General features: G+C 39.4%; 1 protein-coding gene across 17 annotated transcripts in view; it reads right to left on the bottom strand.

Moving 5' to 3' along the window:
- Window positions 1–25,947, bottom strand: part of GABPB1 (GA binding protein transcription factor subunit beta 1) — a 975,210-nt gene extending 949,263 nt beyond the window's left edge. For 4 of the 17 annotated variants that reach the window (XM_082734800.1, XM_082734808.1, XM_082734803.1 and 1 more), the window contains exon 1: window positions 25,067–25,087. The gene's annotated coding sequence lies outside the window, so the exon portion shown is untranslated. Of the gene's footprint in view, window positions 1–23,989; window positions 24,294–25,066; window positions 25,088–25,127 lie in introns of those variants that run through there. The other 13 variants (XM_082734802.1, XM_082734807.1, XM_082734801.1 and 10 more) reach the window with 7 other exon arrangements.
- Between the last annotated feature and the right edge of the window lie 1,286 nt (window positions 25,948–27,233).

Below are 27,233 nucleotides of genomic sequence, written 5' to 3'. Positions count from 1 at the left end.
CAGTTAGGCATCTGCCTTCAGCTCCCTGTGCCCTAGAATCAAGCCCCACTGTAGGTTCCCTGCTCAGCAGGATATCTGCTTCTCCCTCTCCCTCTACCTGCCACTCACCCTGCTTGTGCTCTCTGTTAAATAAATAAAAATGTGGGGCGCCTGGGTGGCTCAGTAGGTTGATGCCACTGCCTTCGGTTCGGGTAATGATCCCAGGGTCCTGGGATCAAGCCCCGCATGGGGCTCCCTGCTCAGCAGGGAGCTTGCTTCCCCCTCTCTCTGCCTGCCTCTCTGCTTACTTGTGTCTCTGTCAAATAAATAAATAAAATCTTTTAAAATAAATAAAAATCTTTAAAAAATAAGATTTTTTAGGGGTGCCTGGGTGGCTCAATGGGTTAAAGCCTCTGCCTTCGGTTCAGGTCATAATCCCGGGGTCCTGGGATTGCCCCACATCGGGCTCTCTGATCGCAGGGAGCCTGCTTCCTCCTCTGTCTCTGCCTGCCTCTCTGCCTACTTGTGATCTCTGTCGGTCAAAGAAATAAATAAAATCTTTAGGAAAAAAATCTTTTAAAAAAGATTTTAAAAATCTCCAAAAAAAGATTTTAAAAATCTTCAAAAAATAAATAAAAACTTAAAAACAAAACAAAACTGCTTAAAGGCACCAAGTTTAGAATTTACAAAAAGCTGCAACATTTGAATATAAGATATAGATAGGACATTCTCTAAGAAAAACTGTTATCTGATGAATTATCCCTCTTATAACACTGGATAGAATTTCCCTCTAAAAACTATAGGAAGGTATATTTTGTCCTTGGAAAACTTCACAAACTCAATTGGGGATGAAGCTACCCATAAATTCTACCCATACTACTACATAAGTTCTTTTTGCAACCCACTGCCCCTTTACTCCATTCAACTACTATTCTCTTCTAATCACATAGATTTATCACAGGAAGAGACTGAGGCTTAAAAAGTACAAGCAGGGCGCCTGGGTGGCTCAGTGGGTTAAGCCCGCTGCCTTCGGCTCAGGTCATGATCTCAGGGTCCTGGGATCGAGTCCCGCATGGGCCTCTCTGCTCAGCAGGGAGCCTGCTTCCCTCTCTCTCTCTCTCTGCCTGCCTCTCCATCTACTTGTGATTTCTCTCTGTCAAATAAATAAATAAATAAATAAATAAATAAAATCTTTTAAATAAAAAAAAAAAAAAAAAGTACAAGCAGAAGATGGAGACAAGACTAGAACTCTATTGGAACTAGGCCAGTAGATAATTTTGAATTAATAGAGAAGCACAACTTACCTAGTTACTATAAAATACAGCCAACAAACTATTCACAACAGTGAATTATCCCCAACAATAATATCCTTTCTCTTCAAGCTTTCTCATATTCATCCCTTCCTCTCTACTACCTCTAGTCTTACACATTCATTGCCTCATACCTTAAACGTCACAAGAGCCTTCTGACTGACCTAACTCTAATTTCTGCATCCTACTGCCAAGCAATCTCACTAAAATACAATTTCATTCAATTCAAATACTTCTGTATAAGTCTCTCTACATGGTCCCTACCCTCGAAGAATTCATCACCTAGTAGAGAAGACATATATCTCATAATTCCTTTATCTAAAGTCCTCCTCCGTACAACCATTTGAAGAACAATTTGTTGATATCCAGAAGAACTGAAGGTATGTCTACCCTTTGATCCAGGGATTCCACTACTAGGAAGCTGCCATATCTCCTTAACACACACACACACACACACAAAGAGAGGAAACATGTATAGGAACATTTACAGAAACATTATTTTTTTTTATATAATTTTTTAATCTCACAAAACAAACTGAGGGTTGCTGGGGGGAGGGGGTTTGGGAGAAGGGGGTGGGATTATGGACATTGGGGAGGCTATGTGCTTTGGTGAGTGCTGTGAAGTGTGTAAACCTGGTGATTCACAGACCTGTACCCCTGGGGATAAAAATATATGTTTACAGAAACATTATTTTTAATAGAAAAAAAAAACCTAAGTGTCCATCAACAGAAAAATATTTTTAAGCTTTTATTATAAAATCTTTCAAATATAGAAAAGTATGTGTATGCATATAAATGAATATATGTGTGTATACACAAACACACACACACACATATGCCCATCACCCACATTCTAAATTAAAAGTTGGCCATCTTGCTTCATCCTACTCCTTTCTAAAAAAAATGTACTTTACAGCTGGCACATGCTGCATTTGGTTGTTATATATCTAGATTAATTATATTCTCGGACAGTTCCCTTTCCCCCCACCACCCCACCCTTGTTTTCCTCTCCCATGACATTAAATGGCCAGTTTATCTGTATCTCACATTCTGTTATTTTTCTGCTTGCTTCACCCAAGGTAGTACTTAATTTCTTTCATCACCGGTATTTCTTATAAACTGAAAGTTAGTCTGAAAAGTTAAATTTGGTACAAAAACCCCTCAGTTGATGCACTATACTTGATACTAAATCACATCAGGAAGAACATATTTTTGGGTTCATTTTCAGTGATACTAGGATTAATAACTAAGCTAGTAATAGCCCAATCCTTCCAGTGTAAAATTTTATTGTTCTGGGACCAACTAGTACTCTGTGGAGTATTTTGGGACCATGCAAATATCCAATTCCCAATGAACCTTTTGCCTAACAATTTCAGGACCCACTAATGATCCTAGCCTAAGTCAAATATTTCATAAAAGGATATAACAAATTGTGACTTTCTGATTCTGTAATTCTTTCTATATTTATCATCTGGCATTCCTCACTAACTGTAATACATTTTTACTAAAAAAGCAGTTCAAATGTTAAATTACCAATTTTCAGAGAAAAGGATAGGTATAACAGCCATCTCCATTTGGCTTGTTTTTTTTAAATTGTCATATATTGTTTCAAATTACTCTCCTTATTCTCCTTTATGTTCAAACTGTCCCAACTTTGGTCAACAAGAGCCTCTTTGGGTAGGCTTTTGTTGTGTCTTTGAAAGCTTTCTTGCTTTTGGCACAAGATATTCCAGGTTCACTAGGTATATTCCCTGCCCCAGTACTGGAATCAGTCATTTCTTTGAGGATTCTAAATGGAAGTATTTGAAGACTAAAATTGGTGTAATACAAATATACCTACCAAAGTAACATAGTATGTTTCTATATCCTTTCAGTGGACAGAGCTAATAAAGAAATACATTATTTGGGTGGAATTAAGAAATATATATATATATATATATATATATATATATATATATATTAAATCCTGAATTCAAACTCACATCTATAATTCAAGTACATCACTATATTCTTTTTGCTTAGTTTCTTTGATTTTATACTTATATTTCTATTGGTTTCTAACATATAAGCATAAAAACTTACTGGCTTTAACCTACAACATGTATCAAATGATATAAAAATAAAAATACCAATACTATAACTAGCAATAAAACGAGTGAAGTTTAAGACTTCTTTCAGTTTTTGTCCTTAGCATATATGCCATTTGATACTGAGCTCAAAAGTCACTTGAAGGAGAAGAATGAATGAAACAAGATGGGATTGGGAGGGAGACAAACCATAAGTGACCCTTAATCTCACAAAACAAACTGAGGGTTGCTGGGGGGAGGGGATTTGGGAGAGGGTGGTTGGGTTATGGATATTGGGGAGGGTATGTGCTATGGTGAGTGCTGTGAAGCGTGTAAACCTGGCGATTCACAGACCTGTACCCCTGGGGATAAAAATATATTATATGTTTATAAAAAATAAAAAAAATTTTTTTAAATCATTAAAAAAAGTAATAAATAAAACAGACATGCATACTTTGTATGCAGAAAATGATACAAAGTAAAAAAAAAAGTCACTTGAGATTGTGTTTTCCGCCATGTATTTAAGCAACTATTTTTTTTTTTTTTAAGATTTTATTTATTTATTTGACAGAGAGAGATCACAGTAGGCAGAGAGGCAGGCAGAGAGAGAGGAAGGGAAGCAAGCTCCTGCTGAGCAGAGAGCCCGATGCGGGACTCGATCTCAGGACCCTGAGATCATGACCTGAGCTGAAGGCAGCGGCTTAACCCACTGAGCCACCCAGGCGCCCATAAGCAACTATTTTGATATACACATAGGTTCATTTGTTCAACTTTGTTCTCAATTTTAGAGATTTTTATTTTCATTTAATTGTAATTTTTGAATGTGTAAAACATTTACATAATTCAAAAGTCAAAAACCAAATACACTCAGAAATCTTACTTCCATTCCTGTTTCCTACACATCTTTCCCATTCACCCTCTCCCCCCACCACCAGATAACAATTTTATTAGTTTCTGATCTGTATTATCAGTCTTTCTTTTTGCAAAAGAAATGAATTAGTTTATGTATTCTTACTCCCACACACACTTTTTTTTTTTAAGATTTTATTTATTTGACAGAGATCATGGGTAGGCAGAAAGGCGGGCAGAGAGAGAAGGGAAGCAGGCTCCCCGCTGAACAGAGAGCCCAAGGCAGGGCTTGATCCAGGATCCTGGGATCACAACCTGAGCAGAAGGCAGAGGCTTTAACCCATTGAGGCCCCCACGCACCACCCCCCACACACACACTTCTTACACCAAAAGAGCATACTACATACACTGTTCTGCACTTTGCTCCCCCTACCACTTAATATATATACTGGAAAATCCTCATTCTATTTTATATCTGCAGAGTACTATATGAAAATACCATAGTTAAAAAACTAGTAATCTTTTACAATCTAACAATCAAGCCAAAAGATCACCTCACAGTTCAAGGCCTTCATCAACTGCTCCAACCTTGTACCTTCACCTCGTCCATTTTTCTCAACTCCCACTTCATACAGGAACCCCCAGCAGCTGTCAGATTCTAAACAATTATTCCTTATTCAATATGTACTCACCTTATTCCAGACCCAATGCCTTCTTCCCTTGTGCTACTTGCCCAGTTTTGATGGCTACGTATCTTCTCTGCAAATCTGGTACTTTACAGCCCATTTCAAACATTTCTTTTTTTCTAATAAGCCTTCCTTAAATGAGCTAATTTCTCTATGCTTCCCTTTAAATTTTCTCAGGGATTTATACCATAGTCCTCGTTTCCCTTCATTCATTAAACAAATGTTTGCTGAGCATATATGTGCCAACAGAAAATGAACAAAGACAAGTCCCTACCCTCACAGAGCTTGTGTTCTTGGGGGAAGCAAAGAAATCAATTGACCAACAAATAATAGCAGTACCAGTAGGGATAAATGCTATGAAGAAAATGTAAGGCACGTTAAGAAAAGAGAATACTGGATCAGAGATGGGGAACTGCCATTTTAAACAAAGTTAAGGAAAGGACTCTTTGAGGAGAGGACATTTGAGTAAAAATATGAATTAAGGAAGGATTCCAGAGAAAAGCATCACGAAGGAGAAGGTCACTCTTTTGGCTGCTCAGCATCAGAGCTTTTCATATGCCCAGGGAATTCCCCTCTGATGAGTCCTGAAAGAAGCCAGAACCTTCACCTATTAGTGAAGCTAAGTATTTGCTTCCCCAGCCCCCCATACAGCTAGTCTTATGACCTCCTTCCACCAAAGCATCCATGCTGGATTTTAACTTATAAGATAATGTAAAAAAAAAAAAAAAAAAAAAAGGCAGGAAGTATACTGAATCCATTATGGCAAGAGTAGAAGCAGATTCCAATGACAGTACTGGTAATGGTTTCTTCTGTGACAATTCCTTTTCTGCTAAATTAACCAGACATGGTTTTCAGTTTTTAGAACTAACGTTTGGGGGTTTGGGGGTTTTCTGTTTTAAGAACTAGGAATTCCGACTGTTCCTCATGATCCAGGGAGATGGACCAGCAAGTATAAGGGCCCTGGGTTAGGGGGATAAAGGACAGCACATGAAATCACAGAGATGGGCATGAGCCACATCACACAGGGCTTTTTGGAACTAGTAAGAAGCCTGGGTTTCATTGAGTTTACTAGGAACTTGTTGGAATGTTTTAAACAGGAGAGTGTTGTGACATGTGTGTGTGTGTGTGTGTGTGTGTGTGTGTGTGTGTTGTCCATTAAAGCATTTTATTTGCACATATGTTTTACATCCCTAGAAAAAGAATCCTAGGATTTTCCCACGTGCATGCTTCTGTCTTGCTTCTCTGTGGTCCATGATTAGTACAATGCTTAGTACAATGACACCATACTGGTAGGATGGGAGCAGATTATTCTGCCATTTTTCTAGACCTTTGAGCTGCAGAGCAAATCTGGGACTGATCAATCCATACTTATTCAACCCACCCTTGAGGCTTACAACAATTTTCCCAGCTCTGTCATCATCAATGATTTCAAATGCACCCATGTAACCATGTTTCATGCTTCATCATCACAGTTAGAAACCAGACAAAGACAGCACCTGGGTGTCAGTGGGTTAAAGCCTCTGCCTTCAGCTCAGGTCATGATCCCAGGGTCCTGGGATCAAGCCCCGCATCACATCACGCCCTCTGCTCAGCAGGGAGCCTGCTTCCCACTGCTGCCCCCACCCCCGCCCGCCTGCCTCTCTGCCTACTTGTGATCTCTGTCAAATAAATAAATAAAAATCTTAAAAAAAAAAAAAAGAAGAAGAAGAAGAAGAAGAAGAAAAGAAAACAAAAGAAACCAGACAGAAACAAAGACTTGGAGTAGGGGCTAACAAGAACCTGGTGTTTGCCTCTTTTTGGCATTGTTAATGTTCTTGAGAGAATCTGCCAGGACATTCATGTGTACCATTATGAAAAGACGGTAGAAGGAGCTGATTTATATTTTTTAAAAATTACTGCTGTTTTTATATTGGTAGTTCATAGAGGAAAGCAAGGATTGAGGCAAGAATATTGGTAGTTCATAGAGGAAAGCAAGGATTGAGGCAGGAATACTAGTTAGGAAATTATTCCAGCTGATACTGCCTTAGGCTAGGATGATACCTACATAATCATTTAAACTTTTTACCTCTAATTATATATCTAAGTTTAAATCTAGCATCGAATTTTGTGCTCTCTATTCGTTATCTGTTCAGGTTCTCTCCTGCCTTCTTCTGGACTGATTCTTTTTTAATATTTTACCTATTTCTCTTACTGATTTAGAAGTTACATACTCTATTTTTGTTCTTGTAGTTATTTCCTAGAAATTATACCATGCATTAAAGTCTAAACTTAATCAAAATCTTGTTTTAAAATACCTAAACAAGCATCAACCAATGACAATGTGTGGACCCTGTTTGGATTCCAATTTGAAGAAACTAAATGTAAATTTTTAAAAAACTTTTTTAAGTTTTACAGTGAAAATATTTGGTATGATACCATAATGATGGACACATGTATGAGATACTTGCCCAAACTCAAAAGAATGTAGACCAACAATGAATCATAATGTAAACTACAGACTTTAGGTGATTATGATGTGCCAGTGTAGGTTCATCAATTGTAACACATGTACCACTCTGGTGGCAGATACTGATAATGGGGGAGGTTATCCATGTATGGGGGCAGTTAGTGTACGGGAAATCTTTGTACTTTCCCCTCAAGTCTGCTGTAAACCTAAAACTGCCCTATAAAAAAATCATAAATGTTAAAATAATCATCTTGGAGAGTTAAGGAAATACCTGATAAAGTTCCCTGTTGTTAGATGTTCAGTACTTCCCTTTTTTTTTTTTTTTTGTTCCATGATACATTTCAATAAAGGTGAATGCTGCATTTAAAAAAAAAAAAAAAGTCATTTTGCAGATAACTAAGGAAAAGTAACCGCTGCCTAAATATGTAATGATATTAGGGAATTATGTTTATTTATTTCTGGATATAATTATGGTATAGTTTAGGTTTATATATTTTTAGAGATTAAAAACTACTTATGGGTTAAATAATTGATACTTGAGATGTGTTTCTCAAAATACTGAGGAATGTGTAAGAAACCACTGTAGTCTTAAATTGATCATTGTTGAAAGTGGGTAATGAATACATGGGAGTTCATTATACTCTCTTTTGCTTTTACATATTTAAAGTTTTCCATACAAAGGGTTTTTTTTAAAACTTATCCTCCTAGACAACACAAAGACCTTAGAACCTAGAATCCAACTTATTCCCCTTCTGCTATTGCCTTGTCTTTTAATCCATTAGACATTCTTACTGTTGTATGCAGTCAAGATTCACTTTCATTTTCCAAACACGTATTACTTTTACTTTTCAGCCCTTCATACAAGTCTTTCCTCCAACATGGTAATCAATTTCATCCTGCCCAAAGTATATCCTATAGAACTGCACTAATAAGGTGCATGTGGCTATTTAAATTTAAGACTTCATCTCAATCACACTAGCCACATTTCAAGTGTTCAATAGCCTAATGTGGCTTAAGACAATCCTGAGCAGCACAGATAAAGAATATTTCCGTCATCACAGCAACTTCTACTGAAGAGTGTTGGTTTAAATTATCTTTAATGAGTGAGATGCTGGTGACAATCTGTTTTTCTCATAATATCTTTATTTCATCATAGTTCTTTAAAGATATTTTCACTGGATATAAAATTCTAGGTTGGCAAGGTTGTCCCCCCCCCCATTTCATATTGCAGACATCATTTTACTATCTTCTGACTTCCATTGCTATTGTTGAAAAGTAACCTGTTTGTCTAATGCTCACTCCTTTGGTGGTTACCTTCTTTTTCTCCAGATAGTCTTAAGATTTTTCTCTGTGTCACTGGTTTTCTGCAATTTCATTATGATGTGTCTAGATATGGATTTATTTTTATCCTAATTAGCCCTCATCAGAACTTTTGTATCCTGTTTTGATATCTTTTTATAGTTTCATGTTTTCTGTCTTTGTATTTGCCATTTCTGTAAATACAGTAGGCATGGCTTTTTTTTAAATTTTTTATTTATTTATTTGAGAGACAGAGAATGAGAGAGAGAACTTGAGAGGGGAAAGGTCAGAGGGAAAAGCAGACTCCCCATGGAGCTGGGAGCCCAATGCAGAACTCAATCCTGGGACTCCAGGATCATGACCTGAGCTGAAGGCAGTAGCCCAACCAAGTCACCCAGACTCCCATAAGCATGGTTCTTTTATCATGTATCTTCTAATTCTATAAATGATGCCTACGAATAACTTTTTCTGCTGTTTTTTCTGTTCATGTTTCCTTGTCTCCTCGTATTCCAGCTTATCTTTGACCATGTATTGGTCAGTGTCCTTAAAAAATTATTTGTAGAGACATCTAAAATGAAGAACTGTTCTTCCAGGGAACATCTGCATTTGCTTCTGCCAAGCACCTAGGGGACACTATAAATGAGGGACTGCCCTAAATTAAGTCATGGTTTAAATTTCCCTTTCCTTGCTAGGCTATGGCCACAACTTTATACAGAGACTTCTTTCTTTTCTCTTTTTTCTCCTGCTCTGCTCAGCACCAAACCAACATGCAGTCCCTTCATATTTGGCTGGAAAGTAAACAATGAAAGGGGAACAGGAATTAGCTCTGATTTATCCTTCTCCTGCAGGTGTAGACATATGGAGTCAAAACCTAATTAGGTAGGATCTCTTGTAAAACTTTACATGTCCACATGTCAGATAGGCTTTGAATCTTGATTTTTGTCCACCTCTCCCCACAAGTGTGATGAAAAGAAACCTAAAGCTCTTGAAATCTGCAAACATACTCGGGCCAACAGTGGCTTCAGTTCTCCAGATATTCTGCTAACCTCTCTTGGTTTGGGCTTTCTTCCAGAATCTGGTTTACCAAATTCCCCTATCTTTCCAGTTCTTCAAAACTCTTAAGGTGGTGTTTATAGATCTTATCCAGCATTTTCAATTCTTTTCAAGAAGAGGATGGGTAAATAATCTAGCCCACCATTACCCAGAGGTAACATCTATTTTGAAGTTGAGCTAACAGAACTTCCCTATGTATTAGATATCAGCGTACAAGAAAAAGAAGAGTCAGAGGTGACATCTAGATTTTTGGTTTGAATAATTTGGTGAAAAGTGGGATTATTTTGGTGGGCAAAGTGGATGGGGGGGTCAGGTGTTAAGGGTTTAGTCACAGACTAAGTTCGAGATGCCTTAGCTAGGTTTTAAGTTTCTTAAAGTTATAAACAAGGCTTTTATTTTAGTGCCATTTATACCCATAGGTACTTTATAACACTGTTGCACACATAGTTGGTATTCAACTAATTAAAGATTTCTCTACCTTAGTACTACTGACATAGTGAGTCTGACAATTCTTTGTTGTAGATTTTTTTGTGCATTGTAGGTTATCTGGCAGCATCCCTGGTATCTACACATTAGATGCTAGTGGCACCATCCTGTCCCCCATTTTATAACATTTAAAAAAAAAAAATGTCTCTAGATATTGTTAAATGTCTCTCAGAGGTAAAATATCCCTGACTGAGGACACTAATGCTTCTTAAAGTTAATTGCTATACACTGTGCTATTACCATTCTTTCACTCAACTGGACACCAAAAATACACAAGATTTAAGAATCCATCTAAGCCCAAACCGTAGCCAATCCCAAATGAACATTTCTCAAATTATGTTTCCTAAAGCACCAGAGGACTGCAGTCCGGAGAAAGACAGTGGTGAACAGGTAATCTTAGGTTGGTGGTGACAAAACAGTTTCACCCTCACTAAAGCAAGACCATCTCCAACTGTTACAAGTTTATACATATAATACTACTGTAATTTTTTTAAAGATTTTACTTATTTGACAGAGATTACAAGTAGGCAGAGAGGCAGGCGGGGGGTGGACGGGGAGCCAATGCAGGACTCGATCCCGGGACCGGGGATCATGACCTGAGCTGAAGGCAGAGGCTTTAACCCACTGAACCACCCAGGTGCCCCCACTATTGTAATTTTTAAAAGAAAGCTATTGCCAGCAAAATGTCTTTTCTTCAGATACAAAATGGTTAAAATTTTTAACCATTCTCAAGCAAGAATTACTTAACAGCTTTATTTTATTGCTATTCTACACCCAAATCCTTATTAACATAAACCTAGAAAAGATTTACTAAATCCATCTGCAAGTCCTGGCATGTATGTGTTTTATTTGTGCTTCTCCCTCACCCCCTTTTTAAAAAAAAAAAAAAAAACTCTGGCCAAATAGAAATCAGGTGAAAGTTATATAGATAAATTAAGGCCTCAAAATCAGATTCTGAAATAGAACTCGTTCAAATCAATTGGAATGACTGGGGTATGTTATACAAAGCTATCTTTATTTCTTTGAATTTCAGATATCAAAAGATATAATTAAATCGGATGGAACCATACTAATAAATTTAGTTCCTGGAGTACCTGGAGTACCTAAGTGGTAAAGCCTCTGCCTTCAGCTCAGGTCATGATCCCAGGGTCCTGGGATCGAGCCCCGCATCAGGCTCTCTCCCTGCTGGGGAGGGAGCCGCCCGCTTCCCTTCCTCTTTCTCTGCCTGCCTCTCTGCCTACTTGTGATCTCTGTCTGTCAAATAAATAAATAAAGTCTTAAAAAAAAAAAAATTTAGTTCCTGATCCCCACATAAGCTATGTATTTATCAATACACATTCTCTATTTCTCTGTCTACATTCTATCTGTGTATACCAATGTCCTTATTTAACTGTAAAATTATGATGTCATTACAAAGCTGTTCTCCATAAAACCTAGAATATCAATGGCTACAATCTAAGATAAAAAATATTTATTGATGACTATTTTGTATTTATTTATTTGAGGGGGGAGAACATGTGCATGGGAGGAGGGGCAGAGGGAGACGGAGAAGCAGGCACCCCGCAGAACAGGGAGCCCAACATGGTGCTTGATCCCCAGGCCCTGGGATCATAACCCAGGTGGCAAGCAGGCACTTAACTGAGACATCCAGATAACCTTATTGAGGACTATGTAATATTTATTAAGTATCATTTAATATTTATATAATATTAATATTTTTAAATATTCATGTTTAAAATAAGCTCAAGTTCCAAGGTGCCAGGGGCTTGGGACTGAGTCCCATGTCGGGTTCCCTGGTCAGTGGAGAGTCTGCTTCTCCCCCTCCCTCTGCCCCTACACCTCACTTGCGCTCTTTCTCTCAAATAAAATCTTTACAAATAAATAAATAAGCTCGATCCATATCCAAAGCACATGAATTACAGACACATATACATACCCAAACACTAAACTAAGGACTAAGGATTCATCAAGTAGCATGTCTAGAACTTCCCAAGAACCTACCAAAACTTAATCTTCCTACTATATTCCCTGATATTGCTACCACCCTTTTTACCTCTCAAATTAGAAACCTGAGAACTGTCCTTAACATTCTCTTGCTCCTCATGTCTTTACATACAGTTGGTCATCAAATACTATAAGGTCTACTCTGCATCTTTTTCTCTGAAATTTTTTCAATAGCCAATAGTTTTATATAGCTCAAAAATCCAAGCCCAGAAATGTTTACAGTGAAAAGTCTCAGTGGAAGCATTCACACTATTACCACTCCCCTCACAAATAATCCTTCCACCATTTCTATTATTACCAAAAGATAGCATTACTACATACACTGTTCTCCACTTGCTTTTCTTAACACATCCTGGAGATCTTTCCTATTAGTTAAACAGCTTTCTCATTTTCTTAAGCTGCTTAGTATGCTATTGTATAGATAGGTCTTAGTTTATTATGGATGGACACTGCATAAAGCACTAATATCTGTGTAATTATATCATTTCGTTTCATGTAACTGTAGGATAAATTCCCTGAAGCAGGACTGCTGAGACAAAAGTAAATACAATTTTAATTTTGATACATACTGTGAAATTACCCAAGTCATTTATAAATTAGTCCTCTTCTCACTGCCTTTGCCACTCCATTTTCATGTCTGTATTAATGAAGTACCTCCTTAACTGGTTCTCTTCCTTCCCCAACTATTGTCCTTCCTATTGTCAACTGATCATTATTATTTTAATGAATTTATAAATATACACTGTAATATTCTAACTTTAAAATTCCAAAGATTACTGAAAAAGCTAGTTCCCTCTAATCATCCCTCCCAACTCTACTCCCAAAACCCAATCCTCTACCCATCACCCAAGAGATAAGCACTATTATCAGTTGAGGATTACCCAGACCATGTTCTTTGCATTTGCCCCCCTCCAAAACATAGCATTGTTCTGGGGGGTTTTTCCTTATATATATATAAATAGTCTCATATTGTATATATTGCTCTAAAACTTACTACATGTCATATTCATTTCTCCAAATTATTACATTATTCCATAGTATGAATATACCAATTTACTTGGTCATTTTAGTAATTTAACCAGTTTTATTTATTTTTCCAGGTTTTTTTTTTACTACTATAAACTGCTGCAATGAACATACTTGCATGTGCTTCCTTATGCACATACACTAGTGTTCCTTTAGTACAGAAAATGGGCAGATTTGCTGGGAATACCATTTCAAATTAATACTAACAAACTGCCCACATCAATTTACACCCCCAATCCAATTTATAGTCCCAACAACAGCTTATAATGTTTATTATTTCCTCACAATACAGCCAATTTTAACATTGGCAAGTTTTTAAAATTTTGCCTGTATTAACTTTTGTTTTAATATGTCTCTCTCAAATTACTAGTAAAATTGCGTAATTTTCCAAATATTTGTTGGCCATTTGTATTTCCTCGCCTGAAACTACCTGTTGGTATACTTTTCTATGTCATTCTTTCTTTGTAGAAGGGCATCATATATATTTCTTATTTGTTATATGTGTTACAAATACTCCTCTCAGTCTATTCGAAATTTCTGTATTTTGAACATTGTCATAAAGTCTTACACTGTGGTTTGGTCAAATTAATCAAATTTATCGAAATATCTTCCTAAAACATACAATCATGTATTCTAACGACCTACAGAATACAGAATTTAACCATATGTATATTTAACTTGACGTGAAATTTATATAGTTGGCCCCCTACCATTCTATTTCATATACATAAATTCCAGAATTACCCTGAACTGTGAAATCTCCTATTTCCTCAGTACATCTCCATTCTCAAATGCTTCTTACAGAGTAAACTTAACACTGCAATGAGTGAAAGTTTAATGTTAAAAAACAACTTTCTGGTACAACATAGCCCATAAATGTAAGCCAACTTCCTCTAGGGCAGAGTTGAGGAAACAGCAATGTATTTCATCATGTGAGGAAAAACTGGCTGCATTGGACTTATTGAGAGACGGGATCTCTATCTCGCATGTAGCAACTTCCTACAATGCATTTCAGACCTTTCTGGATCTAGCCAGTGCCTCACTCAAGCCTCCCAACTCACCACCACTTGCCACTTGCTTGTATCCTCGAACAATACGGTTACCAAAATTACCCCTACATCCTATTGTTTTGTTACACCATTCCTTTATGTGTTATCCTGCCTGAGAAATCTCCTCTTTACCCCAAGTTACCCCACCACATACTTACATTTCTTCCTCTAAAACTCAGTTCAGACATTACCTTCTCCAACAAGCTTCCGCTGACCTTTTCAGCAAAAAGAATTAATCATTTCTCTATTTTGCCATTGTGCCCTGAACCTCTCATTAATATGTGGATTCCACTCTGTTACAAGGATTTGTTTACAAGCTCTCCTTTCCTATAAGCCTCAGGAAGTCAGGCCCAGTTTATCTTGCTCTTATGTATTTAGTATTCAGCAGTTTCTCGTGTCCCATTCAATAGCTATTTGCCAATTAAACAAGTCCTCTCTATTCAGCAGTTATCATTAAAAACCTATACACAAAATAATTGAAATCATGATCTTTAACTGAAGATATTTCACAACCTGGAAGAATATGTGGATTATAATAAAAGCAGTCTGCAGTTTTTTGGGGTTTAAGATTTTATTTATTTATTTGAGAAAGAGACAATGAGAGAGAACATGAGAGTGAAGGTCAAAGGGAGAAGCAGACTCCCTGCGGAGCTGGGAGCCCGATGTGGGACTGGATCCAGGAACTCCAGGATCATGACCTGAGCCAAAGGCAGTCATCCAACCAGCTGAGCCACCCCAGGTGTCCCTGTAGTTTTTTTCTTTTTAAGTATTAAGTTTTTAACTGTGAAATGATTTAGCGGGCTAAAGCCAACATTTTTAAAAATATCAGCATATAACAAATGTAATAAAGGTATGTTGTTTCATGAAATCTTTGTTCCAGTCACACACATGCGCGCGCGCGCGCACACACACACACAAACAACGTGTATATATGTTATTGATGCAAAATACATTTCTTACTGTAGGTCAAATTTTAAAAAAGTAACTTGAAAGCTACATCCATTGTTGCTTTATGGGTTCAGAGAAGCTTTAAATCAGCAAACAAAAATATGTAGTCAAGGAAGGTTTCTTCAATGAAAGACATTTGGAGCAGTCTAGCTCTCCACTACCTCTCTAATCTCACCTATCACTCCCCCTTATTCATCTTGCTGGAGGCACACAAGCCTCAGGAATTATTCCAACAAGCCAAACATGCTTTCACCTCAAGGTCTTAAACATGTTTCTTTGGCCCAGAAAGCTCCTTACTTAAAGAACTCCATCATTTACTCCCTCATTCCAGGACACCCAAAGAGAGCTTTCCCTGACCACCTAAAATAGCAACCATCTCCCACCATTCTAACCCGTTAATCAGTTTTATTCCTTTTTATGCCACTCGTTACCACCTGATATTTACCATGCACTTCCTTTCCCCTCCTCCCTAATGCCAGCCCCAAGAACATAGACTGTCTTCTGTTTTCATTACTATTAATACCAGAGATTAGGGCAGTACAGGCATAAAACAAACACTTCCGAATAGGTCATGACAGGCCTATCAAGGAAAAGGAAAAGGAAGAACACAGGGAGTTGTACCTGAGCATGGTATATTACAGAGGAAACAAGACTCAAGTAAGGCTGAAGAAGCCAAACAATAAAGGTTTGAAAGTCAGAAAGAGTTTGGACTTTATTCTGCAGACAATTTCAAGTCAATGTTCTGAGCAAACGGTGATCCATTTAAACATTTATCCAGTACAAGTTCAATTCACTTTGCTTGGCACAATGGAGAGCGCAAAGGTCAACAGCACATGTTCTCTCCACCGGCTGTTCAGGTTTAAAAGCAGTGGGTTCAAAATAAGTTTTAGGAAAAACTGCAAGATGGGTTGGAAGAGGAGACTCCAAAGTGAAAATGGGAAATACGAGGCACTGCAGAGCCTCAAGACAAACTAAGACCCAGTAATCTAAAGAATTGTGCTGACTAATGGATATAAATAATAAGAGAAACATGTATTACAAAAACTTTACAATTTAAATATGATGATTTATTATTACCAAACCATTGCAGAGAACAACTGAAGTGATCAGAGAGGAAAAGGCAAGATTCTAGGCAAGATTCCTAGAAAAGCACAAGAATCCTCTTCCTTCTATTCAGTTCACAAAATAAGAAGAAAGAATAGACTCATCGTGGTGATGATGAAAAAAAATGTGCAAATGTGTACTCTGTTCACTTTTTCAATTAAGTAGAAATCAATGTCACCTTTTGAGAGAGAGGAAGAAGATACGAGAAAACAGAAAAATGTGAGATTAATAAAATAATAGCCAAGAATAGCAAGGGCCCATTGGAAACTGTTCAGCATAAATTCATAATGGCCAAGAAATTCTTTGGACTCACTCACCTTCCTCTATAAATATGCTGACCTGGGTGGTGGGCACAGGGGAAGAGACAGATGGTAGAAAGATCTGACAACAGGTAAATATGAAAGAAGTGACTGGTGTCAAGTTCTGTCAAGTCTGTATCTAATGCACATAGCAATAAAGGGAGAGAAGCTGAGAGTCTGTATGAAAGAAATGGCTCAAGGCATGGGTGGAGTAATCACAAGGGCAAAGATGTAAGAGTTCATACATACCAGTTTAGGATGTAAGGGAAATTTTTCAGATCATTCCTTAACCAACTGAGCCACCCAGGCGCCCCTCAGATCATTCCTTTAAACACCATACAGTTTGCTAAGGTCTGAATGATTATGTCTCTCACCCACCCCCTCAAATTTGTATGTTGAACTCCTAATGGCCAAAGTGATGGTATTAAGAGGGAGGATGTTTGGGAGGTGATTAGGTCATGAGGAAGGATCATTAAGATTTATGCCCTTATAAAAAGAAACCTGAGAGAGCTCCCATGCCCCTTCCGCCATGTGAAGATATAACAGAGAAGCCTGCAACTGGAAAAGGGTCCTTATCACCAACCATGCTTGCACCTTAATCTTGGACATACCAGCCTTCAGAGAACGGAGAGGAAAAATAAATTGTTGTTTATAAGTTACCAAGCCTCCAGCTTTTTATTATAGCAGCTTGGACTAAGGCACTGTTTAAATTTTTTTCTTCTGTCTGGATACATGGTAAGTGCTGTAGACACAAAGTGAGTACTGGAATCAGAAGGGCTGCGCAGCCAATAATTTTAACATGAGAGGAAGTGACCTAATTCCAATGTTCAGATCTATAATTAGTATTATGACTTAGGATAAATATCCACCTTAGTTCCCACATCTACAGAATGGGAGAGCATGTTAAACAGAGGTACCATAGTGGCCTCCACTCACCTCCTACAAAAAATTACTGCTGTAGTAAACCAAGTTACCATACAGTAACAGTACTGCTGCGTATTTACCCAAAGAATACAAAAACACCAATTCAAAAGGACATATGCACCCCTATGTTTATAGCAGCATTATTTACAACAGCCAAATTATGGAAGCAGCCCAAGCATCCGTTGACTGATGAATGCATAAAGATGATATGGAGGGGTGTGTGTGTGTGTGTGTGTGTGTAGATACACACACACTATATATATATATAATGTGTGTGTACATATATTTTTTTCCAATGGAGTATTATTCAGCCATAAAAAAGAATGAAATCTTGCTATTTGCAGTGACATGGATGGAGCTAGAGAGTATAATACTAGGTAAGATAAGTCAGAGAAAGACAACTACCATACTATTTCACTCATATGTGGAATTCAAAAAAAAAAAAAGTAAGCAAAGGGAAAGAGAGAGACAAACCAAGAAACAAACTCTTAATTATAGAGAACAATCTGATGGTTACCAGAGGAGAGGCAAATAGGGGAAATGGGTTAAGAAGCGCACTTGTTTTTATGAGCACAGGGTGATGTATGGAACTATTAAATTACTATAGTACACCTGAAACTAATATAACACTGTATATTAACTGGAATTTACAACTTAAATAAAAGAGAAAAAGAAATGTCTTGTTCCTCAAGTGTAATGAAACAGAAAAAAAGCTAATTAGGTTAGAGGAACTCTCAAGCCTTTTCTAAAAAATACAACACTAGGTAATAGAATCAACAATATTGGTAGAGGTTTAGCATAATTTATAATAAAAAGAAATAGAAGTGCTCATTTTCTAATTTTTAAATTACCATGGATTATAAAGCTATATAATAACATGAAAAGGTATTAAAATAAAATAGGACTCAAAATTTAATAAATATCCTACAGGTTCCTTACCTGCAATTCCAAAATATAAAAACTCTTGGGTGGCAAAACCTTACCTGCACTGACATGAAGCACTGAAAGTCTTTATTTACCCCATTTGGTATAAACCTTCATATGTGTTGCTGCAGAAATAGTAATGTGTTTGAAGTGGACTGAACTCTGTCAAGAGGTTACATTACTATGTTGCCTATATTCAAAAAATTCTTAATTCTAAAAACTATTAGACCCCAAGGGTTTTAGTGGGCTATGATCCTATAATAATAACTGCTAACATTTGCTGAGCTATTAAAATGTGTCAGACACTGTTCTGATCACTTTATATGCAGTAACTCATTTAATCCTCCCAAGCACCAAAACATAGTTATTATAATTACCAATTTTACAAAGGAGCAAACTGAGGCACAGCGATTAAGGAAATTGCCTAATGTCACAAAGCCAGAGAGTGACTAAGCTGGGATGAATACAATGTTTAAAAAAATATTACACAGAAGAGGGAGAAAACACAAAATTGAGAAGTAATTAATGATAGAATGGTAGGAGTCCATGACTGTTTTCTCATCCCAACTAACATATTACTTCTACAACGGTAAGGAATCAAACTTAAAAAAACACAAAACACTTCATGTGCTTACAAATTCTCATTTATGTGCAATTCCTAAGTCAAACTGCATTAAGTACAGTATAAAATCCAAGCTTCTCAGTTTATGTTAATCTTTAATTTCTTATTGAAATATGACATTTTAATATGCTTTTGATTATAATTAATACATAAAAATATATATTCACTGTAGAAGTCAGAGAATTTGGATAAGCAGAAAGAAAATAATCACTTATAAAACTCCACTCAGAGGGGCGCCTGGGTGGCTCAGTGGGTTAAAGCCTCTGCCTTCGGCTCAGGTCATGATCCCAGGGTCCTGGGATCTAGCCCCATATCGAGCTCTCTGCTCAGCAGGGAGTCTGCTTCCTCCTCTCTCTGCCTGCTTCTCTGCCTACTTGTGATCTCCATCTGTCAAATAAATAAATAAAATCTTTAAAAAAAAAAAAAACTCCAGTCAGAGATAACCACTTAACAATTTGACCTATATCCTTCCAGACATCAATACAATTTTCCTTTGAACAATGCAGGGCTGAAGGGTACAGATATCCACCCACCCATACAGTTGGAAATCTGAGTATAACTTTTCTCTCCCCTGAAACTTAATTATTAATAGCCTACTGACACTAGAAGCTTTACCAATAACAGACAATGGATCAATACATATTCTGTATAAGTGTTACAAACTGTATTCTTACAGTAAAGCAAGCCACAGGAAAGGAAGTTAGGGAAAAAATTAAGAGAACATACACTTACAGCACTCTACTGTATTTGTCCAAAAAAAAAAAAAAAAAGGCCTGTGTATAAGTGGACCCATGCAGTTCAAAGCCCTATTGTTCACGGATCAACTGTATACTTGTTTTTTAACCAAAACGGAATTGTGTTTTTAAAATTTTTTTACTTGACATATACCAAGATCTCTCTTCATGTCTTCACGTTCTTCTAACATCATTTTAACAGCTAGGCCCTATTCACCCCACTGTGAATATATATCCTAACAATCACTGTGACCAAGCGTTACTGACTCAAGTCAAACTGCTTGGATCCAAGCTCTGGCTCTATCACTTACTAACTCTACCTTAGGCAAGCTACCTCATTTCCCTATGCCTGTTTTCTCTGCTGAAAAATGGAGGATAATAATATCTACTTCATATGATTAATGTGGGAGCAGGGTCAAATGTTAATACACAGCTTTTACTATGAACAGTGCTGCAATCAGAATGCTCACAGCTAAATCTCTGCACACATCCTTACTACATCAAGATAAATTCCCTTAAATGAGAATTTCCATGTCAGAAGATATGCCCATTGTTAAGGTTTGAGTCTCCCAAATTACAGTGGGTTTTTTATTTATTTTAGATTGTATTTATTTGAGAGAGCAAGAGAAAGAGAGAGAAGGACTGGGGGGAGGGGGGGCAGAGAGAGGGAGAGGTAGACTCCCCACCAAGCAGGGACCAGGGCATGGTCTCCATCTTGGAACTCCCAGATCATGACCTGAGCCAAAGGCAGATACTTAACAGACTGAGCCCTCGGGCACCCCTACAGCTGGGTTTAAAGCTCTCATCAAATAGCTCTCTCACTTAAAACTTATTTCTCTTTTTTTTTTTTTTTAAAGATTTTTTATTTATTTATTTGAGAGAGAGACAGTGAGAGAGAGCATGAGAGGCGAGAAGGTCAGAGGGAGAAGCAGACTCCCCATGGAGCTGGGAGCCTGATGCGGGACTCGATCCCAGGACTCCGGGACCTGAGCTGAAGGCAGTCGCTCAACCAACTGAGCCACCCAGGCGCCCAAAACTTATTTCTCTTTAACCAAGGTGAAAACTATGATCTAGTTAAGCTAACCAGCTTGTTTCACTAAATGGGCTTTTGCTCTCCTACTTCTGTACCTGCAAACCTAGACAAATATCATAAAATCTCAAAAGTTTGTAGAGAACATTAGGACTCCTGGCCCAATTCCTCATTCTGGGTATCAATTCCTCCACCCTAGAATCCCTAACTTGAACATCTTCAGTGAAAACTTAGAGCCTACCACCCAAACCCAACCTTTACATGTTTACTGTTTCACGGAATTTTATCTTGAAAGACTATTGAAATCCTCCTTCTACTACCCATGCATCCTAGTTCTCTAGGCAGATCAAAGACCTGATCTGTGCGACAGACGTCTAAATTTAAATATAGCTATCATTCCTTAGATGAGCTTCTTTCTCTTCTTTGAGCCAAACATCGAATTTTTCAGCCCTTCCTCCTTTCTTCGTGTCCTTTCTCCCCATGATCAAGGTCCTCTGGATATGCTCTATAGTTCAGTGCTCTTTAAACTGGAGTGTCTATCACCTGAGGAACTTGGGAAAAATATGGTGGCCTAGGTCCCTATGCTACTTAAGCTTGGGCCTCCGTGTTCTTGCTCTGCAGGTGATTCTGATAAAAAGTCTGAGAATTGATATAAGGGCCCACTCATAATGTGACAGTCTGCTACCAAAAAAGCCGGCACAATAAAGCTGACACAATATAATTATCCCAGGTATAATACAACAAATACAAAGTAAAGTGTGGCTAAATACCTGTTCTCTCTTTCCACAGAGAGACCATGCAAGCACAGGAGCAGGAGTGGCAAAGAGAGATGGAGAATCTCAAGCCGACTCCACCATGAGACTTCACCATGTGCACAGAGTCAGACCTGTGGCTCCATTTCACCACTCAGATTATGACCTGAGTAGAGATGAAGAGTCAAACCCTTAACCTAAGACTGAGCCACCATGTCCCCTAATACCTGTTCTATGTCTTCTACCAACTTCAAAATGACATTTACTTTTTAAAAAATGATACCATAATGTTGATTCACATTAAATGTAGTTAAAATGATCGAGTCTTATTGTATTTGTGCTTTAGCATCTTGGGCCCTAACTGCTAGCCGTTCCAATTATTCCCATTAAAAGGTAAGAGAACCAGGACAAAGAGTTTCAAATTCCTATTTCTAAATATATCAATGGCTCTGCATTATGATTTACCTTCAATGGAGAAATCATTTCAAGCTTTAGCCTCTACACTTACCTCATGGACATACTTAACCTAAATGAAAATATACTAACTAGCCCACCAACAACTGACTTGACAGGTAACCACACCAACACATCTTCTATATGTAAAGCACTGTTGTCCACACACTGGGGAAACAGTCCTTAATATTAGCAGACAGACCTTCTAAAGAGCATGATGGAACAAACAACTTCAAAAAAGTTTAATATCAAGATAGACATATTAATACTATAGAAACCTACGATTACTAGTTGGAAAGCTCTGGAGCCAAAGAAACAATACTCATTAGAAAACTAAGTTACCCTGATCTTAACATTTTGTTTCTGTTTGCTTCTTAATGTTTATGAGATAGAGAGGAGATGGACCCATTAGTGAGTTCACCCACACTCAGACTACTTGCAAAGGGAACTGCAACCTCAAAAATACACTCTCAAAATAAATTCATGATTCAAAATTTCATGTAATGTCTTCTGAATTTCCTGACCTGTTTGCTTTACCTGTCACTATTCCTAACTTGGGAGGTACTCAAGAGGTGGGGAATAAAGCAGGGGGAGGGGTGCATTCTACAGATGAGGTCCATCATGAATACATCTTAGAGATGCTGAGAAAAGGGAGACAAGTAAAATTAACCAATATCAAATTTGATACTTATCCTCATTTGCATAATGAACATCAAAAATTCACCTGGCATTTTCAAACAATTATGTCAAGAATGACCAGATGCTTCCTGTTGATGGAACAGTAGAGAACTACAGTCTGAAAGAATCAAAGTAGAGTTCACAGAAACAACTGGAAATGAATTTAGCTTCATTTCAAAACCATTAATTCAAAGTATGGGCTTAACATTTTCACACATTTACAGTGTTACTGGCCTCCAACCAAAAATACCCAATTGACTGAAAGAGAGAACTCAAACTCTAAGTTAGGAGAGTTAACTCTAAAGGTATGTATACGCATTACAAAAGTATTGTTTGACCAAATGTTTCACTGCAGGATTCCTTTTAAATCGGCAGCTCCTGCAGTGCTTTGACTATCCTATCTTCAAATATTACTTTTACACACGAGTTTTCACAAACACATCTAAAATGAAATTCACATTTTACTTGCATACATAACTAAATTGTAGGATTAAAAATTAAGTTCAGTCATTTAAAGTATTTGCAAATGTTCCTAAGTCTCCAGGATCATATGCAGATTACACAATCTTTACTTTTAATACTGTTTATCTATCTAAACCCCAAACTCAAAAAAAAGCACAAGAAGAAAGTACAGAAATCAACCCTATCCATATTTTCTAAATGGGTCTTGTATAATATCCTATTTGACTTGTATGGTAAGAGGATAGAAATGACAAATCTCTCAGTTTAAAAAAAAAAAAAAAAAGGCATAATCATACAATGGAGTTTTGGGAGTTTCCCAGAGGTTACCTGGTATGATACCACAACAGACTTAATGCAGCAGACTTAAGAATCTACATGTCTTCTATTAAACCAGACATCTAAGACTTACAGAAATGCAAAATAATGTCACTCTTACCTAATATGTCACTGTATTAACATGCAATGAATTTTTCTTTCTGCTGTTATTTGAGGGGAAATATTTAAAAAGAGGAAAATTAAGAAAAAGCGCATAAAGCCATCTTTAATTTCCTTAAATTCAGACTGAACCTGAAAGTGGAAGTGTCAACGCGGATGGTTATAGGTCAGTGAAAAGAAATTTAAATTATGCTGGGTGGGTCTCTATGTGAAATAACTATCTGCAAAATGAATTTCTGACCACTAACATGTGCATTATAAATTACAGTGCATCTTTAATCCTGGAATGGAAAATTACTTTTCAAGGATCATTTTACTTACTACATCAAAACATTTTCCAGATAAAAATTATACTTCATAAAGTAACTTGCCTGAATCGAGACAGCAAATCAGTGTTCGGAGAAAGCACTTAAAATATTTCCACATTTCCAAGCCCCCTTCCAAAGTACTGTTGTGGTCGCTACCCCTCCTTTGAACAGATGTCTGCTCGCCACAGTCCAATCAGGTTTAAGGCAAGAGTATGTGTACTGAAAACAAGCTTAAAGTGGGAAAACACACACAAAGCAGGCCTATATAATTCCTTTGGTTTCAGTTTCCACGATGCACCCCCGAGGCTATGCACGCTGATTCAACACGGCAGGACAGCTTCAACGAAGCACTCTAAAAACACACTGATTAACTGTGTCCAGGCAGAAATGACCTGGCAAAATTCTCAACTTTTTCCTGAAGCCGTGCACCCGCAGATCCCGCCGGCCAAGTCCCAAGTGCACAAGTCCCGAGCATCCAGAGCGGCGGGCTTTGTCCCCTCAGGGACTTGAGTCCCCGAGGTCGTGGCAGTAGCCGCGACCGGCCCCGCGCGGGCCGGGCCGGCCCTCCGCTTAACCCTGTCCCGGTCAGCCGCTCCCGCCGCGGCCCGAGCGCCTCCCGGCCGCGCAGGCCCCACAACACAGCGCGCCCTGGGCCGGCCACCCCCGCCGCCCCTTCCCGGTTCCGGAGAGCCCGGTGGGGCCGCCAGGCCGCCCAGACAAAGAGGCCGGCAGTTCCCGGGGTGGCGGGCGGCGAGGCCGGGCCGGGCCGCCTCAGCCTGTCTCCCTCCCGCGCCCGCCCACCTCCCGCCTCCCGGCGCCCGCAGAGCCCCCGCCGCCCCGGCTCGACCCCATCCCCGCCCCGGGGCCGCCGCTCCGGCCAGGGCCGGCTGGGAGGCCTCGGCGCGCCGGGGCCGAGGAGGGGGCGGCGGCCGCCACCATGTCTGCCCGCCCCTCCCAGAAGCGGGGTGCCCGGCGGACAAAGCGCGGCGGCGGCGCGGGCGGAGCGGGCGCCCAGGCCGACCCCGCCGACCCCCGCGGAATAAGCGGGGCCAGGAGCCCCGGAAACCCGGCGCCTTAATGCAATAAACAGGAAATCGCGGGGATGATCTGGGTTCCGGGGGAAGTGGAATTATTTTTTACCAGCGAAGAGATCAACTTCCACATCCGGTGGTAACAGGGCCCTACACAGACCCGCACTGACCTGGAAAAGCTTCGGGAGCGGCGACGGGGGAGCAGCAGGAGGTGTTGCGGGGACCCGAGGCGCCTCGTACCCGGCCGGGCTGACGCGGCCCCGCTACACACAAAGCGCTTCAGCTGCACAGGGCGCTATTTTCCGAAAATGCCGCGTCTGGTCGGCGCCCAAAATCCCCACCGAAAAGTCCCCCGTGCTGCGCGCGGAGGGACACATGGTGTGCGAGTGAGTCAAAGCTCCCAGCATCCCTCCCGGACCCGGCCCCTGTCGAGCCCGCGCCTGAGCCTTTCCGCCCTTGCCCTCTGCAGCAGATCGCTCTCCCACTCCCTCCCCGACCCCATTCTGGCGGGGGAAGGGGACGACAGAATCTGATTTTTGTTTTTAACTCATGGAGAGGAATAGGCCATTTGTAGAGCCAGAGCCACACAAAGAAAGCGGCGGAATGATCCGCTCTCGGCGACCGCAAGTCCCGGCTCGCCCGGCGCCTGCGCGGCACGGGGGTGGGAGCTGCGGCCGGCCATGTGCGCGGCGGAGCTCCCCGGCTGGCGGCCGAGCCTTCCCGCCTCTTTCTGCGGGGGCTGGCGGTTGGGAAACTAAAGTCCGTGTGCCTCCCTTCGTAGCTCTGCGGCGTGACGGCTGAGAGAGGGGGAATCCGAGCTCCGAGGCTAAGCAGAGCCGCCTAGCAGAGTGCTGGGAGACGGAAGGGCGGCCAGGAAGCTAGGATTTAACTTAAAGTGCCTCTAGATTCATCTAGGTACAGGAGTGGCGGTGAGGTACAAGGGGTGGAACGAAGGATGGGCCTTCTCATCGCTTACACTGAGCATTCAGGTTCACGACGATGTAGTTATTCCTGTAGCTTTTTTTTTTTTTTCCTTAACATGCCGGTGGTGTCGCAGGGGTCTTGTACTTAATAGATCCTAGTAACTGCTCACCGAATTGCCTTGGATTTCTGTCTACCCAGAGGTAGAGGTCTGTTTTTTTCATGGCTGCAATGTCAAGATTTTTGTGGTGGTGTATTTTATTAAGGCAGGCGCAAAGTTTGGAGATAGGCTTTGGAAGTTCACTTACTTGTGATGATTTGCTAAGAAACCCAACAAACACATTGGTGTGTTTTTAACAGGTGAGCCTGGAAATAACTTTCTCACGTGGCTTTCCCAAGCTGCTAACTTGCAGCTTCTGGCTTCCTATAGTTAGGAGTTGGGACTGAGACAGCGCCAAGAGTTTAATCTAGCAATGTTTGCAAGCTTAAGTGAAATCCATATTACCCACTCATTTTGTGTGGCCTCAGAAAAGTAATTTTCTCTCTCCAGTCCTCCTTTTGTGATACCGAGATGGTAAAGGTTGTAAAGTCTTTGTGTAACTTATTAAAGCAATTTGCCTGAAAGAGAAGCAAAGTAAATGTTATAGGAGCCCTATTGGTTTCTTTTGATGCAGTACTTTGAGTGCTTCGGTTGGTTAAAGTTTGTCAAATTTGGTAGCCTGTGCTGTTTTGTTTTGTTTTGTTTTGTTTTGTTTTGTTTTGTTTTAAACACTGAGTTTATTTGAGTAGACATTGAGCGAATGATTGCTATGGAATCCTTGCCCTCATTGATCTTATACTGTAGACTGCAGACAAGTAAATAGGTATCATCAGGAGTGTAATGAGGGTAAACTGCTGAATACTGCGAAGTCTCCTAGAGGAGAAATCCCTTACTCACCTGGGATGGAAGAATGAAACGGGACTGGAGAAGCAATTAGCTTTAATAAGGGAATTGGAGAACAGCCTTCTAGACAGAAGAAGCAATACATACAAACCTTAGGAGGCAAAGTTTGGAGAGATTGCCGAGTAAAGAAGATAATGCTGTTTCAAGAGCGCCTAGAGTTGTTCCTGAAGAGGTTTAGTCATGAAAACCTTGAATGCCATGTGCACAAATAAAATTTTTGAGAGCTAAGAGGAAACTTGAAGGGCCTTAAGAAGTGTTACAGGGTTAAATTTCCATTTTAGACTGTTAAGCCAAACTCAGGGGCATGGAAAACAGTTTGGAAAAGACAATAATCTGTGAGAAAGTACTGCCTTGGACTGAGGTAGTGGCAAATAGTATGAAGAGTATGACCAAAGTAGTTACTGAGAGTTTG

The sequence above is a fragment of the Mustela nivalis genome (assembly GCF_964662115.1).
Source record: "Mustela nivalis genome assembly, chromosome: 6".
In the NCBI taxonomy this organism is placed as follows: Eukaryota; Metazoa; Chordata; class Mammalia; order Carnivora; family Mustelidae; genus Mustela; species Mustela nivalis.
This window is presented reverse-complemented; position numbering and strand designations above follow the sequence as displayed.